This window comes from Helianthus annuus, chromosome 16 (assembly GCF_002127325.2).
Source record: "Helianthus annuus cultivar XRQ/B chromosome 16, HanXRQr2.0-SUNRISE, whole genome shotgun sequence".
Taxonomy (NCBI): Eukaryota; Viridiplantae; Streptophyta; class Magnoliopsida; order Asterales; family Asteraceae; genus Helianthus; species Helianthus annuus.
The window spans coordinates 149,546,318-149,567,000 of NC_035448.2; the positions used below are offsets into that span (position 1 = coordinate 149,546,318).

The 20,683-nt window shown below is 37.6% G+C and overlaps 1 pseudogene; it reads right to left on the bottom strand.

The window, feature by feature from the left end:
* Positions 1–15,485: 15,485 nt before the first annotated feature.
* On the bottom strand, positions 15,486–17,689 carry LOC110919744 (annotated as a pseudogene).
* Positions 17,690–20,683: the final 2,994 nt, after the last annotated feature.

The following is a 20,683-nucleotide window of genomic DNA, read 5'->3' on the forward strand; positions in this document are numbered from 1 at the left end:
TGCTTTTATGTCGCCAATCACCTTTGTAATATTAGGAGATTTTTGTTTGAAGATGATTCCATTTCTCATTAGCCACAGGTTCCAGCAAGTTGCCGCCACTATAGCATAAATTGCCCTTTTGACTTTCTTTTTCCATTTGTATGAATCCATAACCTCCAATAACTGTACTACGCTCACTAGGTACTTTGGTTGCTGAATTTTCATCCATTGGAATACTAAAGTCCACACCATTTGGGCCAAATCACATGTGATGAGAAGATGATTAATCGATTCTACTGCATCATTACAAAAGACACATTGCAAAGAGGGTAAGTGAATACGCCGGATCTGTAATGCCTCTTTCGTTGCTATTCTGTCGAGTACCACCCTCCAAAGGAAACAATTAACCTTTTTAGGAATCCAATGCAGCCATTTGAGAACTTTCGTTTCGTTAGTTGTGTCAATATGATCCAGCTCCTCCCTTATCAGTTTGACTGTGAATTCCGTTGTAACCGAGCCTGGTTGCCATAACCAAACATCTTTGCTGCCATTAATGTTGATGACCTTTATTCTTGAGATGCATTCAGCCCATTCTTTAATCTGCTCCTCGTTTGTCAAAGACGTGCTACTGCCCCATATCCATTCGATGGTATTCCGATTGGAAATATATCTATCCAGCACCCGACAAGTTTTTTCACTTTCAAGTGCATAGAGATTGGGGAAAACGTCCCGAAGTGGTCCGTTACCTACCCAGTTATCCAGCCAAAAAAGTGTCTTATCTCCTCTCCCTACTTTCGGAATTAGTCTCTCTTGGACATTGATGGGTTGGTTTTGTGTTAATCGACCCATGTTTACAATAGCCTTCCAAACCCCACCAAGTGAGCTTTTTAGAGGAATGTATGAATGGTTCCTTACCCTACCATGCACAGCCGTGATTATTCTTGCCCACAGCGAGGATGTTTCGTTCTTATAACGTACACACCATTTGATCATTAGGGCTTTGTTTGTAGAGGATAGACTACCTATACCGAGACCCCCTTTATTTTTTGGTGCAACAACTTTAAACCATGGGACCCAACTAACTTTATCTTTCTCCATGCATCCACCCCAAAGAAATTTACGACGAATTCTTTCAAGATGTTTTAGAACTTGACTTGGTGCACTGAAAAGTGAAAGATAGTAAGTTGGAAGATTACCTAGTACCGCCTCAACAAGTGTAGCTCTTCCTCCAAATGACAGTGTTCTTGCTTTCCATAAGCTCAACTTCTCTTCGAATCTTTCAATAATCGCTTTCCGGTTTTTTACCAACCCCATGTTTGCTCCAACAGGGATCCCGAGATAAGTGAATGGAAATACCCCCATTTTGCATTGAAGGATGGAGGCATTTTGTTCAATCAACTCGGGAGGTACACCCACTCCAAATAATTGACTTTTGTTGAAGTTGACCTTGAGACCGGATGCCAAGTGAAAGCATCTAAGTAATCTAGAAAGATTATATAGATTCGATTCCGACCATTCACCCACAAATAGGACATCGTCAGCGTATAATAGATGAGATATGATGGGTCCGTTGTTTAGAGTTATACAACCTTTAAAGATTCCTTGAACATTAGCCGTGACCGTAGCAACATGTAATGCCTCCATTGCGAGAATGAATAATAGTGGTGATAATGGGTCGCCCTGTCGAACACCACGTTCAATGTTAAACTCTTGTGTTGGTGAGCCGTTTACTAACACTGAGGATCTTGAGGATGACAAAATTCCCATAATCCATTTCCTCCATAGAGCAGGAAAACCCATTTGAGATAGTGTCGTATCCAAAAACTTCCAACTGATTGAGTCGAAAGCTTTTTCGAAGTCCACTTTAAATAGCATCATTTCCTTTTTTGTTTTCTTACCCCAGGATAGGAGTTCATTGATAATTAGCGGCCCGTCCAGTATGCTACGTCCTTCAATATACGCTGTTTGAGTGTCACTTACCAGGAGCCCAATAACCTTTTTCAGTCTCTTAGCCAATACTTTTGAGATTATCTTCGAAATACAACCTATAAGATTAATAGGTCTAAAGTCTTTGATACACTGTGAGTTGGCAGATTTCGGCACCAAGGTGATGAAACTTGAATTACAACCTCTGTTTAGATTACCGTGCACATAAAAGTAATCGAAAAGAGTTACAAAATCAGCTTCCAAAATGTTCCAAAAATGCTTTATGAAACCAAACGTGAACCCATCTGGACCTGGCGTTTTCTCCCCTCCGCAATCCCAAACAGCTTCCTTGATTTCCTCTATGGAGAAGCGCTTAACTAACATGGCTGAGTGCTCTAAGGACAGTGTTTTGAAGCCATCATTTATGAAGCAAGGTCTATCATGATTTTCCTCTTTGAAAAGGTTTTCAAAATAACACTTTATTTCCTCTTTTAGAGATTTCGGTTCTGACACCCAAATGTCATTAAAAACGAGCCCATTAATTCTATTGTGCTTCTGGTGACCCTTGATAGGGTCCCAACTCGAGCCACAATGCATAATAGCGCATTGACTTTCGTACGCAAAGTGCAAGGTATTTGTATAAATTCTTTTACATATTTATCATATGATTTTAGCATTGTTTACACAAAAGTTAGATATAAAATAAGCTTTAGATATGATTTAACATATAAATATTGGAGTTAGTTATCGAGAACCATGCATATCATTTTTATTTTTATCCTTATTTCTTGTTCTTATCTTCCCGTAGGTGTAGAGGGAAGTTTGTTAGCTTTTATCTTTTCCTTCATGTATTTAAACTTGGTTCTTGATCATGAATAAAAATAACACACAGAAAAGGGTGATTTCCTCTGAATACCAGGTTTTTCATGGTATGAGAGCAGGTTCGACGCAATTAAGATAATCAAGGCCGGATCAAACATGGCCGGCGACAAGGATGGCTCGTCCAGGAACGGCGAAACGATCGACACAAACTCACCGTACTACCTCCATCCTTCAGATTACCCCAAACAATTGCAAGTTAATGAGAACTTGACGGACTGCAATTACAAGGATTGGTACCAGGAGATGACCAATTTCTTGTTTGCAAAGAACAAGATAGGGTTCGTCGATGGTACCGTCCCCAAACCCGAGAAGAACGATGGAAAATACATGCAGTGGATGCGTTGTGACGCAATGGTAAAAGGGTGGCTTACAACAGCAATGGAGAAAGAGATTCGTGGCAGCATGAAATACGCCAATACCGCCATGGAAATCTGGAAGGATCTGCATGAAAGATTTGGAAAAGAAAGCGCCCCAAGAACTTACGAGCTGAAGCAGGCCATTGCCGCTACTCGACAAGAGGGTTCATCCGTTTCATCCTACTACACCAAGCTGCGCGGTTTATGGGATGAAATTGACTCGGTACTCCCGAGCCCTCGATGCGAGTGTGGAAACTGCAAGTGCGAAGTGGGAAAGAAGGTCACGAAATTGAAGGAAAATGAGAGGTTGTATGAGTTCCTAATGGGTCTCGACGCTGACTTCTCGGTGATAAGAACCCAGATCCTCGCTACCAAGCCGACACCCAGCCTCGTGGAGGCGTATCACTTGGTTGCGGAGGATGAACAACAAAGAAACATCTCGACTGGGAAGAAAGTGGCCAGTGGCCCTGATGTCGCCGCATTCCAAGCAACATACTCCACCGACAAGGGTGGCCAGTCGCAAAAGAAAGGGTCGTTGAAATCGGACAAAGCCACAATAGTTGCGAAGGTCGGTCATTGTACTCATTGCGGACGAGACGGTCACGTGCGAGAGGGCTACTTCAAACTCGTGGGGTACCCGGATTGGTGGCCGGGTAAGGGTAAGAAAGAAGCGTTGAGGCCGAGGGCAGCCATGGCAGAAACGACGACTAGCAAAGTTCCGGGTTTAAGCGAAGAACGGTACGAGATGTTCGTGAAGTTGTTCGGTAAGCCAACTGACCAAAAGGGAAGCGACACTCCTCCAAAGGCCAACATGGCAGGTAAATTAAACGAACAGGGCGAGTGGATTCTCGATACAGGAGCAACCGAGTACATGACACATATTCGAGAATTCCTTCCAAATCTCTCCACGAAAAATGGAGAGATGCATGTAACTATCCCGAATGGAGAGGCCATTCCCGTCAACGGAGTTTGTGGCGAACACACATTGAAAGGGGGAATAAAAATAAAAAAATGTCCTTTTCATACCTAATTTTAAATGTAATCTCTTGTCCGTTAGTCGATTAACAAAAGACTTACAGTGTGCTGTCACTTTTTTCCCGGATTTTTTTTGTCATACAGGGCTTGAGGAAGAGGAACTTGATTGGATCGGGTGAGTGCAAAGGGGGGCTTTACCGGATGGGGACCATGCAAGATGATCGAAAGGCAATGGCGGCAGTCACTTCAAGTGAATGGCACAAAAGGCTCGGTCACCTATCAAATGGCAAGCTATCCCGTATTTGTTCCATTAAAGTTTGTACTTCCGATTTGAAAGACTTTTTTTGTGATTCTTGTATTAAGGCCAAAATGACTAGATTACCCTTTCAAGCAAGTTCAATTAAAACGAATGAAAGTTTTGACATGATTCATTGTGACATTTGGGGGGGGGGGTTATAGAACTTTTTCTCTCACAAATGGGAACTACTTCCTCACGATAGTCGACGATTATAGTCGAGCTGTGTGGGTATACATGTTAAAACACAAGCATGAGGCAAGTGATTATTTGATCAGTTTTTACAATTGGGTAACAACTAAGTTTAAAAAGGCAATAAAACGCATTAGATGTGATAATGGTGGGGAGTTTGTTTCAAACCGCATGAAGAAGTTTTATAGTGACCATGGAATCGAACTCGAAACAACGTGCCCACACACCCCACAACAAAATGGGGTGGTAGAAAGGAAGCATAGACACCTCCTTGAGATTGCACGGGCACTTCGTTTCGAGGCGAATTTACCGATTCGTTTCTGGGGGGAATGTGTCTTGACGGCGGCTTACATCATTAACCGATTGCCGTCAAAGGTACTCAACAACAAAACACCCTATGAAATTATTTTTGGGAAAGAGCCACCGTATGAGCATATGCGTGTTTTTGGTTGCCTCACTTATTTTTGGAATACAGAAACTAAATGAGACAAGTTTGCTCCTAGAGGCAAACCGGGGGTGTTTTTGGGTTATCCTTTCAGTACAAAGGGATATAAGGTCTTTGACCTGAAAAAGGGGAGTGTGGTTATTAGCAGGGACGTGAAATTTTTTGAAGCCACTTTTCCTTTCATGACAAAGAATGGTGACATTAGTGACCATGACAATGAGATAATGAGTAGCTTTAATCAAAAGCCCACGGTTGAAACTAGTGGGTTCATGGATCCCTTGACCGAAGCCCATATTCAAACTGATTTAGTTAGTGGTCAGGCCCAAGAAACAGGTGCCGATGGGCCTGAGACTCCACCGCCCAGCCCCATCAAACGATGAAGTTGAGCCAAATGATGACGGCCGAGAGCAACATCCCACTCTTCACAGTTCCATCCAGCGACCCCAACGGTCCAGAACGCAACCAGCTCGGTTACATGATTTTCACGTAAAGTTGCCCCCCTCAATCAACGCCTCACATCCGAATTCCAATCCAGGTTCCTCAACGTTACATCCCTTAGCCAATTATATTTCGTATGATAAATTTTCTAATACTCACAAGGCTTTTCTTGCGGCCATCACGTCACATGATGAGCCAAAGACTTTTTCTCAAGCATCGCAGGACGAAAGGTGGCGTGAAGCCATGCAAAAGGAGATCAAAGCGCTTGAACAAAATGGGATGTGGACCCTTGAGCCGCTACCCACGGGGAAAAGGGCCATTGATTCCAAATGGGTATACAAGGTCAAATACAAACCGAATGGCGAGGTCGAGCGGTATAAAGCCAGACTAGTGGCGAAAGGTTTTACACAAATTGAAGGTGTAGATTATCACGACACTTTCGCACTGGTGGCAAAGCTAGTGACGATGAGAACCTTGCTTACCTTGGTAGTAAAGAAGAACTGGGTTATCCACCAACTCGATGTCAATAACGCCTTTTTACATGGCGATCTTGAAGAAGAGGTGTACATGAAGCTTCCACAAGGGTTTTCGGATGGGTCAGAAACACGGGTTTGTAGACTCCGAAAGTCGTTGTATGGCTTGAAACAAGCCTCACGAAACTGGTTTCACAAGTTCACTAATGCCTTAGTTGAAATGGGTTTCATTCAGTCAAGAGCGGACTATTCTCTGTTCACCTACAAGCGGTAACGTGTTTGTCGCCGCCCTAATTTACGTGGACGATGTGATCATAGTTGGGAACGGCATGCAAATGATACAACACACCAAGTCTCAACTTCATGAAAAGTTCAGCATAAAAGACTTGGGGTCATTAAAGTATTTTCTGGGTATCGAGGTAGCACGAACTAAAGCCGGTCTTGTGTTAAGCCAAAGGAAATACACCCTTGACATCCTAGAAGATAGCGGGATGATGGGTTGTCGACCTAGCGCGTTTCCGATGGAACAAAACCTTAAACTCGATAAGGGTGAAGAAGAAGAGAAAGTTGAGGCAAATGAGTACCGCAGACTAGTCGGGCGCCTTCTTTATTTGCAAGCTACCAAGCCCGATATAACTTATTCAGTCAATGTTTTGAGCCAGTTCGTCGCTGACCCGAGACAAAATCATATGGATGCTGCGATCCGCGTACATCAGTATTTGAAGTCGACGCCGGGCCAAGGGATTTTGTTACCAAAAGAAGGAAGCACAAAGCTCGTATCATATTGTGACTCCGATTGGTTAGGTTGTCCCTTAACGAGGAGGTCTCGAAAAGGTTACTTGTTATTGTTAGGCGGTGCTCCCATTTCATGGAAATCAAAGAAGCAGTCGGTGGTGTCTCGATCGTCGGCTGAAGCAGAATATAGGGCCATGGCCACCATTGTCAGTGAAGTTTTGTGGGTTCGCTCGCTCCTTTCCGAGTTAAATGAAGCTGTTGCCGAGGGAACCATACTATTTTGTAATAATCTGGCTGCCAAACACATCGCAAACAATCCCGTTTTCCATTAGCGAACAAAGCATGTTGAGATGGATTGTTATTTTGTACGGGAACGGGTGGACTCTAAAGAAATATGGCCGGTTCACATCGATAGCAAGCAACAGATTGCCGACCTTCTTACCAAGCCATTGGGGGATCAACATCTTCAGAAATTACTCGTCAAGAAATTACTCGTCAAGCTGGGCATGCAGAACCTACACGCTCCAGCTTGAGGGGGAATATTGGAGTTAGTTATCGAGAACCATGCATATCATTTTTATTTTTATCCTTATTTCTTGTTCTTATCTTCCCGTAGGTGTAGAGGGAAGTTTGTTAGCTTTTATCTTTTCCTTCATGTATTTAAACTTGGTTCTTGATCATGAATAAAAATAACACACAGAAAAGGGTGATTTCCTCTGAATACCAGGTTTTTCAACTTAAAGGCTATGCGTAGAATCCTGATGCACTAGACCTTTCAAGCCCATTTTAAGGGCAACTTGCACGCCTCATTGATTCAAAGGCGAACTGGCTTGTGGCGGAGAGCTTCAAAATAATTAAATCAAGACCCAACCTCTTTAAATCAAGAATACGGTAAATAATGTTTTTTTTTTGTCATCCTTTATTAAGTAATCATTGGTTACACACCACAAGTATTCTTTGGAGCAGCTTGAGTACCTATGCAAACAAAAACATCACAATTGTAATCCCACCCACACAATTCATTACAGAATTAGAAATGTGTAGAAAAAAAAAACTGAACTAAAGTGAGTTATTCACCAACATATTTTATAATATTCTAGAGTTCATGTCAAAAAATACATGTTTTCATATCAAGTATAGACACAGGTCAAGCAAGAAATTATACAACCACCTTGAACTATGTTTTTAAGGCCTTTTGTGTCGAAACCCGAAAAACATACCGAGATGCAGTTACTCGTGTTTCAACTCCATTTCCACTAATTTGCGGCTAGGGCCCAAGCAAGGCCTATGCGCCTGGAGTGCGCCTAGCGCTTGACATCAAGAGAAGAAACCACAAGGCCGGTCACCAAAACTAACTATAATTTCGACATGACTATACTTAGTGGAGCCACGTCCCTCACCACCTCACCCTTTTCCGGCTCCAAACACCAAATCGAAGCTACCAAACCGGTTATTTTATCTAACCAGTTCAGCTAACCTTCTGTTGCTTGGCCATTTCGGATCAGAGCAAGGGATTCATGAATAGGTGTGTTTGATGCATTTGACGCCTCCATTTGGGAATTTCAATATAGGTGTGAGAGATCTTCCTTCGGTTCTAGTCAGTTATCATTGTTGGAATGAGTTCTAGTCATCAGCTCCATGTTTTGGGCGGCCTGTCTGGTTAGTTCATGTAAGAAATGGGTCACAATTATAATAAAAATATATAAATAAATATAAAATTGTAAAGATACTCTCTTTACATATTATTTGGGAAATTGTAGTACCCGTACCGTGTACAAATCCATACAAAATTAAATATGAAATACAACATATTTAAATAATTCGATTCAAATCGTTGTCTTTGACAAGAGCTTGAGAAGCGTCTTCTTGTATAATTTCTGCCACGAGAACTTGAACCGCGTCTCCTTGTGAGATCCTTCTTGGCTGCAAAGATGAACAAACTGATGTTGACGGTTGTGGCTGAGGCACGTGTTCAACACGCTTCCCTTAAAACAGATTTCGCGCCTCTACTAAAGACGACGCGTCTGTCTCCCAGGGTACAACAGCCGAAGCAGTTTGTACTGCCGGAGAAGGCCACGCGCCCGAGGTTACACCGGATAAAAACATAGTGTTAGACCTTTTGGAAATTAAGAATAGAATTGTAGTTGAATCATGTAGAGAAACTTATCTCTATATATTCCCAACATATGGGTCAAGTATTTCTTCTTCAAGAACTCTTCATGCATAACTTTATGTCTTCTACTTGTATTCTTCCTCTTGTAGTTTTATATATCAACTTCTCAAGTTAGGCACATAGCCTACTTTTAATACAAAATACATGGGTAGAGATAACTCTCACTTAATTAGAGACATAAACTCTAATAAAAACTAATAAGTTGACATAAAATAAAAACTCTACTTAAGAGTTTATGTTACATATGAAGAGTCTACTACTTAATTAGAGATTTATTAGAGACATAAACTCTAATAAATACTAATAAATTGACATAAATCTCTACTTAAGAGTTTATGTTTCATATGAATAATCTAGTAAATAATTATAATTTTATTAAATTATAATCTCACTAAATTAATATCCATTCATAATATCTAAATTTCCAACAATCCCCCACATGAATGGAGATTGATCAAAACACATAAAGTTTCCAATGGAACCTCGACAGTTGAGTATTGCCGGATAAGTAGGTGTCCCTTTGAACTTTCCGTTGTGAAGCATACTTAGCCTCCTAGCGGTTTGTAGACACGATGTCCTTGAACAAACCCCCATTTGTGTAGGCGACAATACACTTCACACAATACTCTCCTTAGCCGGGTCATCCCCTCATAGTCGTGTCCAATAATGGTCGTGGAACACTTTCCTGGTTCTGCGAGAGCTCTAGGAATTGTGCCCCCAATTCCATTCGAAGCGACCCCACTTCTCTCTAACATAGGTGATTCTCCTTAAATCATTAAAAGCAGCGTCGTTATCATGATTACGCAAAATCATTTACCACATAATATGCTTAGCCTCACAATTTGTCACTAAAGTTTATAGGAATGAACTAGGACGTATTTAAACACCCTTTTATCGTTTAGGGAGTATATATAACAATATATACTAGCTTATGCATATCAGCTATGCCCCCATAGTGACCACCCTTAGGTATATGAATTCGTTGTCCTATTGAACTTAGATCTTGGGATCTCCAGTCAGCTAAGTTAGGTTTCCTTCACACACCCTTTTTCCATGGGCTTTAGTCTCATTCCACAACTTGATCTCTAATAAACTCTCAGGTTGTTGGATCCATAACATTATATTTGTCTTTGACAAGTCACTGAAGATAACTTTGCAATTGAGATCAATTGTCATGACGTGTTCGTAACTCGAAAGTTAACATTGCCTATTGTCAACTTCTAAGACTATAACCTCAGTGGCCACCTGAATCTGGTTATAATATTTGTCTTAGAATGATACATTTATTATATAAGGCAAACACATCTCCATTATGCAGTACGACATTTGTGTCCTCCACTTAGTCGTCTGTTTGCAATGATAGATTGGATTACAAAATACTTATTGCCAAAATTTTATGGTACAAATGCAAGACACCCCCACATTTAAGTGTTATTGGATAACATCTAGATGGGTTAATGAGAACCATTTCTATATACCCATATAGGGTTGTTTCTTAAATGGATCTTCCCCCACATTTCTTGCCATTTGATTCAACTCATATTGCATTAGCTTACATAAGCTTCCGAGCTAAGCAAAGCAACACATGCCATTGGCATAAGTTTGTCACCAACTTAGAATAATTCTAATTTAACATCTAGAATAAGCTTAGACAATGAGTTCTCCTCATTAGCTTTTCGAACAAACTCTTAAAATGTTACATGCCTTTTTCTTATAATGAATGAAAATTCTCCCTCAACTTTGTCTATACACAAATTCTTTTTGTGTTCATACACATTTGAATGTTTAGAGTTAATTAGTCTCCGTCAAGACCCACAATTAACCAAGTACTAGTCTAGCATGCTTTAGACTACAATACTTTAGCATGTGAACAGAAGATGCATCATTCTGATTCTTCACAGCCCTAAGGATATCATAATATCACTTTGCAACATTCATCCCTTGTTAAGACAAAATAGTGAGACTTATTCATAATCCTAAAACAACAATATTTAGGAAGGTCTCACAAATTATTGTATATAGCACATAGCTAAATTTTATCATTCATTTAAGGAACATAACTTGTTTACCTTTGATCTCCAACAATCTACCATTGACTCATAAGTACTTAAACATAAGTCTTAATCCAAATCACTTGGTGAACACATTCATCACCAACAAGATGAATGTTTCTTGTCTACAATCACTATTATGTGTGAGATAGAGTTAACTAGATCGACACTCAACAACATGGCATTCATAATTTTGCCATAAGTGATTTGCACACATCTATTGTTATTCATTAGGAGATATGTATATTTAGGATGCTCTCCCAAATGAATGTAAAATCTCCATATAGATCTAACAATAATCAAGTGGTAGACGCATCTACTTATAAATCTCGCAAGATTTATTAAAGGTATACATTAACATATAGTACTTTTACTTTCATATGTTAGAATTCACACTTGTGAATTTTTTTTTTTCAATGACTTCTAATGAAGTATGTCACATGAATGTCGTTAGTGTATTTCATCTCAATACACTCACTACGTTCTTTCATTACTCATTCATGATTTGGTTATACATTTGATGTTTCATCTTTGACTTTTAGTCAATGTAACAACTCTCAAGTTGTTTATGTCCACGTATTTTCATGTACTATCCGTTTAAAACCATATTCTTTTAAACAATGTATAACCGACGTTATAATTATTTTCCACAAAAATAATTTATACGTCACAACCATTAGTGATTTATTTCTTTGTAAAACATTGCATGTGTTATCCGAAGATATTGAACACAAAACAATAAAATACATTGGAAACTAAATCATAAATGTCAATCACTTTTGAAATTTAAGCGGAAGCATAGACAATATGTAGACATCAAATAGCAAAGTGCTTTTATCTTCAACACTTTATAATTTGACTGAAATCTTCTCAACAATATCGTCCCATGGCATGTCTTGAGGTACTCCCTCAATAAGACTCCATGCACTTGTAAGTACAAGTTCCCCATTTCATCTTGAAACTTTAAACTTGGACAATTATGCTTAAAACAACACCAAGTTGTTACAAATACTACATTTAAGCAGTAAACTTGAATAATTAAATTTGTTCACAACAATATCAACTTGTTTTTCACCAAATAACATTTTCTAACAAGCATGTTAGATAAAAAAATGTTATAATAAGCACATTATAGAATCGAACGTTTACATAAAACGTTTTCCAAAGATATAGTTTATAAAATAAACAATTTCTCATCATTTTTAATGCACATATAGGTAATTAAATGTTTACATAAAACATTTATGTTCATTATGAACAATTTCTAACCTTGTATTCGTGATACACATTTTCTAACACATGTGTTAGAAATTTAGGTCATTTTATATATATAAAACATGACCAAATTAAGGCATTACATGTCATCATTAAAACTCATCAAATGTCATCAATAAAACTCTACTCAAGAGTTTCACATATGAAGAGTTAAGAGTCTTAATAATTATAGACTTAAACTCTAATAAAACTCATCAAATGTCATCATTAAAACTCTACTCAAGAGTTTCACCTTAAGAAGAGTTAAGAGTCTCAATAATTATATATTTAAACTCTAATAAAACCCATCAATGCCATCATTAAAACTCTACTCAAGAGTTTCACCATATGAAGAGTTTAATTAGTAATTAAAATTTCACTCAAATGAATTTAGAAATCACAAATTAAGATTGGTGATAAATCCCACACAACTACACCATCACTTTATGGTGATTTGAATCTTGAAGCCAATCAAACATCAACTTCAATGTATAACCTTTTGTTTCTAAACCATACAAAGAATAAAATAAGCGTTTATATTCATTAAAATCAATGCTACAACAAATTACTTATATCAAATGATTACATAAAACATTTCAAAGCATTTGTATTTAACCATTTTTAACAATCATGTTAAAATGAAAGAAATTCTAACGCGCACGTTAGAAATATTAACATTTCCACAAAATGTTAATTCGACCTGCTATAAACACATATATGGTTTAAATAAATAAGCCATTTCCAACACACACGTTAGAAAATAAACAATTAAAAAATTGTCCAAACTAACACTTTCCATGAATGTTTCTAACACACATGTTAGAATATAAATGATTACAAAAATCATTTTCAAATTTAACAGTTTTATAAACAGTTTCTAACATTTTTGTTGGAAGTAAAAAATTACAAAAATTGTTATAAAGCTTATCAATAAATAAATTATAACAAGCTCGTTAGAAATAAACGATTACAAAAACCGTCATAAAACGATTACAAAAACCGTCATAAAACTTATTAGTTTGTATAAATAACCCAATTCTAACACGCTCGTGTAGAAATAAATGATTACAAAAATCATTATAAGGCTTATTAGTTTATATAAAATAAACTTATTTTAAACACTCATTTTTTAAACCATATTATATAAATAATATGATCATTTCTAACAAGCATGTTAGAACATTAAACGTTTACAAAAAACGTATTGCTTATAAAAATAAAGCCGGTCTAACGCACACGTTAGAGAAATTAACGTTAACAAAAAACGTATGGTTTACACTATTAAACCCATCTAACACAAAGTTAGAAAAATTAACGATTTCCAAAATCGTTTCAAAACCAAACGTTTGAACCAAAACTGTTCGTTTTGTACCACGGTATAGGATTTAAGATTGTATCTCAATCTCAATAAATCCAAACACAACAAGTTGTACTACTAACATATTTCCCAAAAAAAAAATTATAAGATCATAATCTCTAAAAACTATTTTTTTTTATTATAAATTTTTTCGTGAACCCAAAATCCTTATAAATAAGGTTTTAAGATTGTAGCCACAATCTCACGAAATCTGTTTTAAGTTTGTAAGAAATGGGTCACAATTATAATAAAAATATATAAATAAATATAAAATTGTAAAGATACTCTCTTTACATATTATTTGGGAAATTGTAGTACCCGTACCGTGTACAAATCCATACAAAATTAAATATGAAATACAACATATTTAAATAATTCGATTCAAATCGTTGTCTTTGACAAGAGCTTGAGAAGCGTCTTCTTGTATAATTTCTGCCACGAGAACTTGAACCGCGTCTCCTTGTGAGATCCTTCTTGGCTGCAAAGATGAACAAACTGATGTTGACGGTTGTGGCTGAGGCACGTGTTCAACACGCTTCCCTTAAAACAGATTTCGCGCCTCTACTAAAGACGACGCGTCTGTCTCCCAGGGTACAACAGCCGAAGCAGTTTGTACTGCCGGAGAAGGCCACGCGCCCGAGGTTACACCGGATAAAAACATAGTGTTAGACCTTTTGGAAATTAAGAATAGAATTGTAGTTGAATCATGTAGAGAAACTTATCTCTATATATTCCCAACATATGGGTCAAGTATTTCTTCTTCAAGAACTCTTCATGCATAACTTTATGTCTTCTACTTGTATTCTTCCTCTTGTAGTTTTATATATCAACTTCTCAAGTTAGGCACATAGCCTACTTTTAATACAAAATACATGGGTAGAGATAACTCTCACTTAATTAGAGACATAAACTCTAATAAAAACTAATAAGTTGACATAAAATAAAAACTCTACTTAAGAGTTTATGTTACATATGAAGAGTCTACTACTTAATTAGAGATTTATTAGAGACATAAACTCTAATAAATACTAATAAATTGACATAAATCTCTACTTAAGAGTTTATGTTTCATATGAATAATCTAGTAAATAATTATAATTTTATTAAATTATAATCTCACTAAATTAATATCCATTCATAATATCTAAATTTCCAACAGTTCAGTTATCATTGTTGGAAGCCCTTGCGGTTGTTCGGTTGCGTACTCCCCGTCCGCCGATCTCAGCGAACATTAAGGTGGCATGTCTTACACTCAGCGAACAAAGTGTTGAAGCAGAGAAAGCCAGCTAATTTAGGAAATCTAAAGATAATCTTTCCTAGAAACAACTTCTACAACGATAGACAGCAGTCGTCAGGTTTGTTTGGCATCTATGCCCCCTGCCCTCCAAACAATACGAGAGCCTTTTAGCTCGTACTACTCACACTCCTAGATCATCACGACACCTCCACCATAATGAGAGTTGAGAGCAGCTCCGAAAGAAAGGCGATGCCTACTTAAATAAGTAATAAGCCTTTAACAACGTTAACAACACTACAAAAAAAGTAAACTACCTGCCTGTTATTTTCTTATTTTTGTTTTAACTGGTTATTACTTTTAACTTGTTCGGTTATTCATTTTAATCAATTTGGTTAATAACCGTTTATTTTTGGGTAATTAACTGCTTATTTAAAAAAAATGGTTTTTTTCCTGGTTAACCGGTACATTGGTTAAAAACCGGTTATTTCTAAAAAAAATCCCTAACCGGTTACTCCTCGATCGGTTATTAACCGGATATGGTTTCAGTTAATAACCAGTTATGGTTATTTAACCGATTATTTTGTGCACCTCTAGTTGCAACGTACTCATTTCCGGATTTTTATTTCATATTTTATTTTATTTTTATTTTAGCCATGACTTCATATTATTTGTAGATTATAATGCACATAAGCAACAACTGGAAAAACAACATTATCCAAGAAACCAAGCTATACATTGAGTTGCTATCACACACAAATTACAACCAACACATAATAAAAACACGCTGCGACTCGTCTATTTTATTCAACCATAAACCGTTAACTCCGAATCACGAGCTCAGGACCGTAATATCCATCATTCGCGGCACGTTTTCAACGATGCTTGGTTCTAAGTTCGCCGAACTAATCGAACCCGGGTTCTTCTTGTATGCAGCATTATGGACCCCGAGTGCAGCCCTTCCCGACGGGTCAAGATTGTTTGACCAGGAAGCGTCCCACTCGATTGCTTTTGCAGTGCTGCAAGCCACACTTGCTCCACCCGGGACAGTCAACTTAGCCGAATTCTGCAAAAAGGAAAATGGATAAGACATTTAAAAACTCGAGTTACTCGATTCATCGCACAATAGTGCCCGAAACTTGTCTGAGGGAAAAACCGCTCGAATATATTCGGTAATAGTAAGCTTCTTTCGTGACAGGTGTGTGGTGAGGGAAAATACGCTCGGCATTAAGCATCATTTTGTTGGTTACCTGCACATATCAATAGTCTTGTTTCATTAACTGAAAAACAAAATGATCCAGAAAAGGGGGTGTGGGGGGGGGGGGGGGGGGGTATGTGTGTATATTGATGTACATGTTGTTCGGCATGAGATTTGAGTCCATCAATCCAGCTATATCCGACTCCATCGCTAAACTGTTCTTTCTGTCTATACAAAATATGCTGCACCGCGTATACAAACCCGTTAAACAAGCAAACAGGGCCGTCCCCGAGAATGATAAAATACTTTTGGGCCCTGTGCGAAACAAAAAAAATAGGCCCCTCCCTATAATATAAACTCACCAATCATATATCAAAAATCCCCAATACGACTACATTTTTTATAAAATAAACAAAACAAAAGTAGCATAGCAAAAAGAATTGAATATATGTAAACACCCAAATTAGTTTGGCAACACGAACCTTTTCATATAAATAAAAAAAATAGAACTAGATACTAAGTTTTTTAAGTTTATATTGTAAATGGTTAAATGAGAAATGAAAAACCTACAAGAAAACATGTAAAGTTTGTTACGTAAATGATTAAATGAGAAGAAAAAATGAACTTGCAAATTTGTGGAGGCCCAAATTTAGATGTGAAAAATCAAAATTAAAACTAAAAAATAAGCTTCGAAAGTTGCAATGGGGTGAGCATAAATCAAAATTCAAACTAAAAAAAAAGCTTGCAAAGTTGCAATTGGTGTGAGCACATGAGACTTTTTCCCCCTAAATAAGAAATGAAAAAACCAAAAATGAAAAAGCCAACAGGGGAATCGAACCCGGAACATCAGCTTTGACATTAATTGCTGAACCCACTAAGCCAAATGAATTATATGTATAAATCTTCCTACAGCAAGTTTATATATAGAATATATATCAACTTCTAAACGATTTTGGGCCCCTAAATGTTTTGGGCCCTGTGTGATAGCACCTCCTGCACAGGCCCAAAACCGGCCCTGCAAGCAAAACTTTGAACAAAACCGAGTGAATTTTAAGAACAAATAAGTGTTTTCGGTACCTTAGGCAGATACGGTTTTTCTTCATCATCAAAAGCCCGTCTAAGGATCCATTTCTCGATCCGTTTTTGATCCATATTGATCTGCATATAACCTCATCAAGCTAGATACTTTGAATCCAAATCATAACCAAGTTCTTAATAATCTTACCATTTTCGCTTCAGGGTCGATGCTCATGGCCACATTGATGAACTCTTTATCCAAAAAGGGGACTCGGACTTCCAAACCCCAAGCGGATGCCAGACTTATTGGCTCGCAAGCAATCGTATTGATGAAGGGCTTTGATCTTTCGACAGGTTTCTTGATGGAACTCTTCCTTGTTGGGTGCCTTGTGAAAGAGGCTGATCACCCGAAGCCGGATCAATAACTGCAAGACGTTGATGCGATAAATAATTATCACCGTGCTGATATAACCCACTCCAATCCGGCCCACGGTGCTTCAATCTGAAATCAACATTATTAAAAAAAAAAAAAAAAAAAAAAAACTTCAACGATTAATACCGTTATTTGCTGTTTTTTTTAAGAGTTTAAGTGAATAAATTGATGATAAAAATGGGTGCATGTAACGTGCCTGCGAGAAAGCTCGAGGACACGAACCCTTTTGGCTTGAGAATCATCGGAGCAACCCAACAAAGCTAGAATTCCACACATGGTACAACTAGCAATGCACAGGTTACAAGCTTTTATGAAGAAGATGATTATTAACGGAAATGGATGAAATGTGGATATTGAATATGTGTTGGTAATAACCGGTTTATACGCCGCGTATTTCTTAAATAAGTATATTTTACCTTTATATAATTGGATTAAATGAAATATACAATTTCACCATTATTTCTTTTATTTTTTTCCTTTTTTATTATAGAGTTTTCCATTCCACATCCACTTTATTTATTTATCATTTAATTTAAATCTTTTTTTTAATTATTCACAATTTAAAGTTATTAATTCCACATCCACAGATCCACTCCATATCAAGATTTGAATTTTGATATTTTCTCACCCAGCGAAGCGATAGCCGGAATGGCACCACAATGTCTGTAACATTACAAAATTCGTTCAAATTATACAGTCAAGAATCATAAGTGTAGTGAATGAGTTCTTATTGAATTAAAAAAAAAAAAAACATTTTTATTCTATTTTTATAACAACTTAAGGAACACTTCTCTTATCGATAAATTGATAAGCGATAGAAAGATATCACCATACGATGATGTTTAGTTGTTCAAATGGATTAATTTAAGAATTCATCTTATATCCACTTCTTGATTCTCGATCAATAGTTAATTTCTTCAGTACTATCAACTTTTCTTAGAGAACGATAGACATATATATACATTTACAATTTCTCACTATTTGATATAATAAATCCAATATACATGAACAACAAAAGATCTACAATAATTTTTCTATATACAATTTTATTTGATATAATAAATCTAAATCTTCTTAGTATCTCCAATAATCTCATGTTTTAACTGCTAGACAAATTAATCTCAAAAGACAGCAAGACACCATGACCTACACAAAGTATTGGACTATATTTTTATTAGAGTGTATCAACACAATTATTCAAAAAAGGTTCTATCAATCTATAGTAAAAGTTCATTCTCAATTTGCATTAACCGGTTCACCCTTTAGGGGTAGTGATGGCAATGTGTTAGGTGACGATGATCTCATTTTTATACCCGCTTAGAAAACTATGTCTCATGGCCGATCCCATACTATCGGGCACCTGTTACTTCATATCCACCAAGTTCCCAGGTATGTGGTTGGTATACCTGTTTATAGGGTTGTAAGCGAAACGAACGTTCAGCGAACAGTTCGTGAACCGTTAGGCGGGAAGTTTGTTTATGTTGGTTCATTTAATAAACGAACGAACATGAATTAGTGTATAGGCATAATGCCTATTGGAGATGGATATGATCGGGTGCTTCCGCCGCTGACACGATAATACTCCAGTGGTCCGTCAGTGATCCTAATTTACCGTTAAAAAATGGATATGCCGAAAAGGTATAATGGTGTAACTCAAGGAAAAGATAAGAACTTCAACAAGCCCGGTGGATTGCGAGAAATGGACGCTGCATCTTTACTTTTTTTCTTTTGTATCCTTTCTAGTGAAATTTGTGCCTTTCTGTTTGTCATGTAAATTTACAAAGTACTAGATGATAAATTTACGTACTACACAGAGTTGTATACTAAAAATGATACAACAAAAATTATTTTGTAATAAATGCAATTTGCATTCGTGAGTTAATAGGGCGATGTCAACTTGAGTCCCCTAAACGAGATTTTTGACGTATTAGTCTGCATCTTTGAAAAAGAGTTACAACTTGAGTTCCTGTCACTAACTCAGTTAACCAAACTATCAGAATGTTATTTTATCCTTTTCTTTAAGTCCCTATAGTTTAAAACTCATTATCCACTTGAGTCTTTGATCGAATATTAATTGTATTTAATATAAGTATTTTGTTAATGGTTTTATAAAGTCTATTAATTGTATTTAAACGAGTTGACGATAACCCGCGCGTTGCGGCGGGACAACTGAGTCGACGATAGTGCCAACTAAGTTGATGACAACACTACTGATGTAACCCGGTCAATGCTTCCTTTCTGCCACTCTCTCTATCCCTCTCACCACATTGACACATTGTTAATGATGAGCATTGCTTTCTCTCTCTCTCTCTCTCTCTATTTCTATCTTTTTCAAGGAAAGAGGGTTGTACGTTTCTCAATCATTGTACTCCAGGCAAGATGAGCGCATACAACCCATAAATGGTGATTGAAAATTTTAAAACACTAACGCAACTTTCATCGGCCTAGAGTCGTTGTGGCATCTTAAACCGTGAAAAAGTTTAGCGTTTTGCGAAAGAAAAAAAAAGTTGTAAATAAAAGAAAGAGAAAAAAAAATGCTTTGTTAAATAAAAAATAACATATTTCGTAATATAAACACCAAAATGCTACCGGTATAATTCTACGTCGTTTGGATTTGGAACCATCTGAACCGGATGCAATCGATTCGTCGGATCTGAGTATCCGGATCATTTTGTCGTCGTATATGGTCATCACCTGGACCATTGGAGACCGTGGCAATCGCCGCTTCCGGAGCAAGGCAGCGGTCTGTCGCTGATGCCACCGCTAGATCCTACCACTGTTTTTTTCTCTGGATAGAAGGAAAAAAAGGCACCATTCAAAGTATGTTGCGAACGAAGGATGTTATCGGTTGGCATTTGATTGATTGGTGGCTGTTGGGGCTATATATGGTGTGCAGCAAATGCGGCGGTTTTGTTATTAACGGTATGGCGATGGTATTTGAAATGGAACATAGTGTCGATTCCATTACTGCGTTTTCTTGTCGGTTCCGTATCTGTGTCGGTCTGTTGGTAACTGTATTTCATTTTTTCAATGGCCGCGTCTGTTTATTGACGGAAGTGATGGTATCGGCGTTGACCATTTGCACAAATCGTTGCGACTCTTGTGGGAATCAAGTACCGCTTAGGAAATTCTACCGGTTGTAAGGCCGTGGGGTATGGGGCTTGGGTTGGGGTAAAACGCCCAAGCCATCAACCCCGGTGGGCTTGGGTTGGGGCGTGGCCCCTTGGGGCTTGGCTTTCAAGCCGGGCGTGGGGCGGTATGGCCATGCTA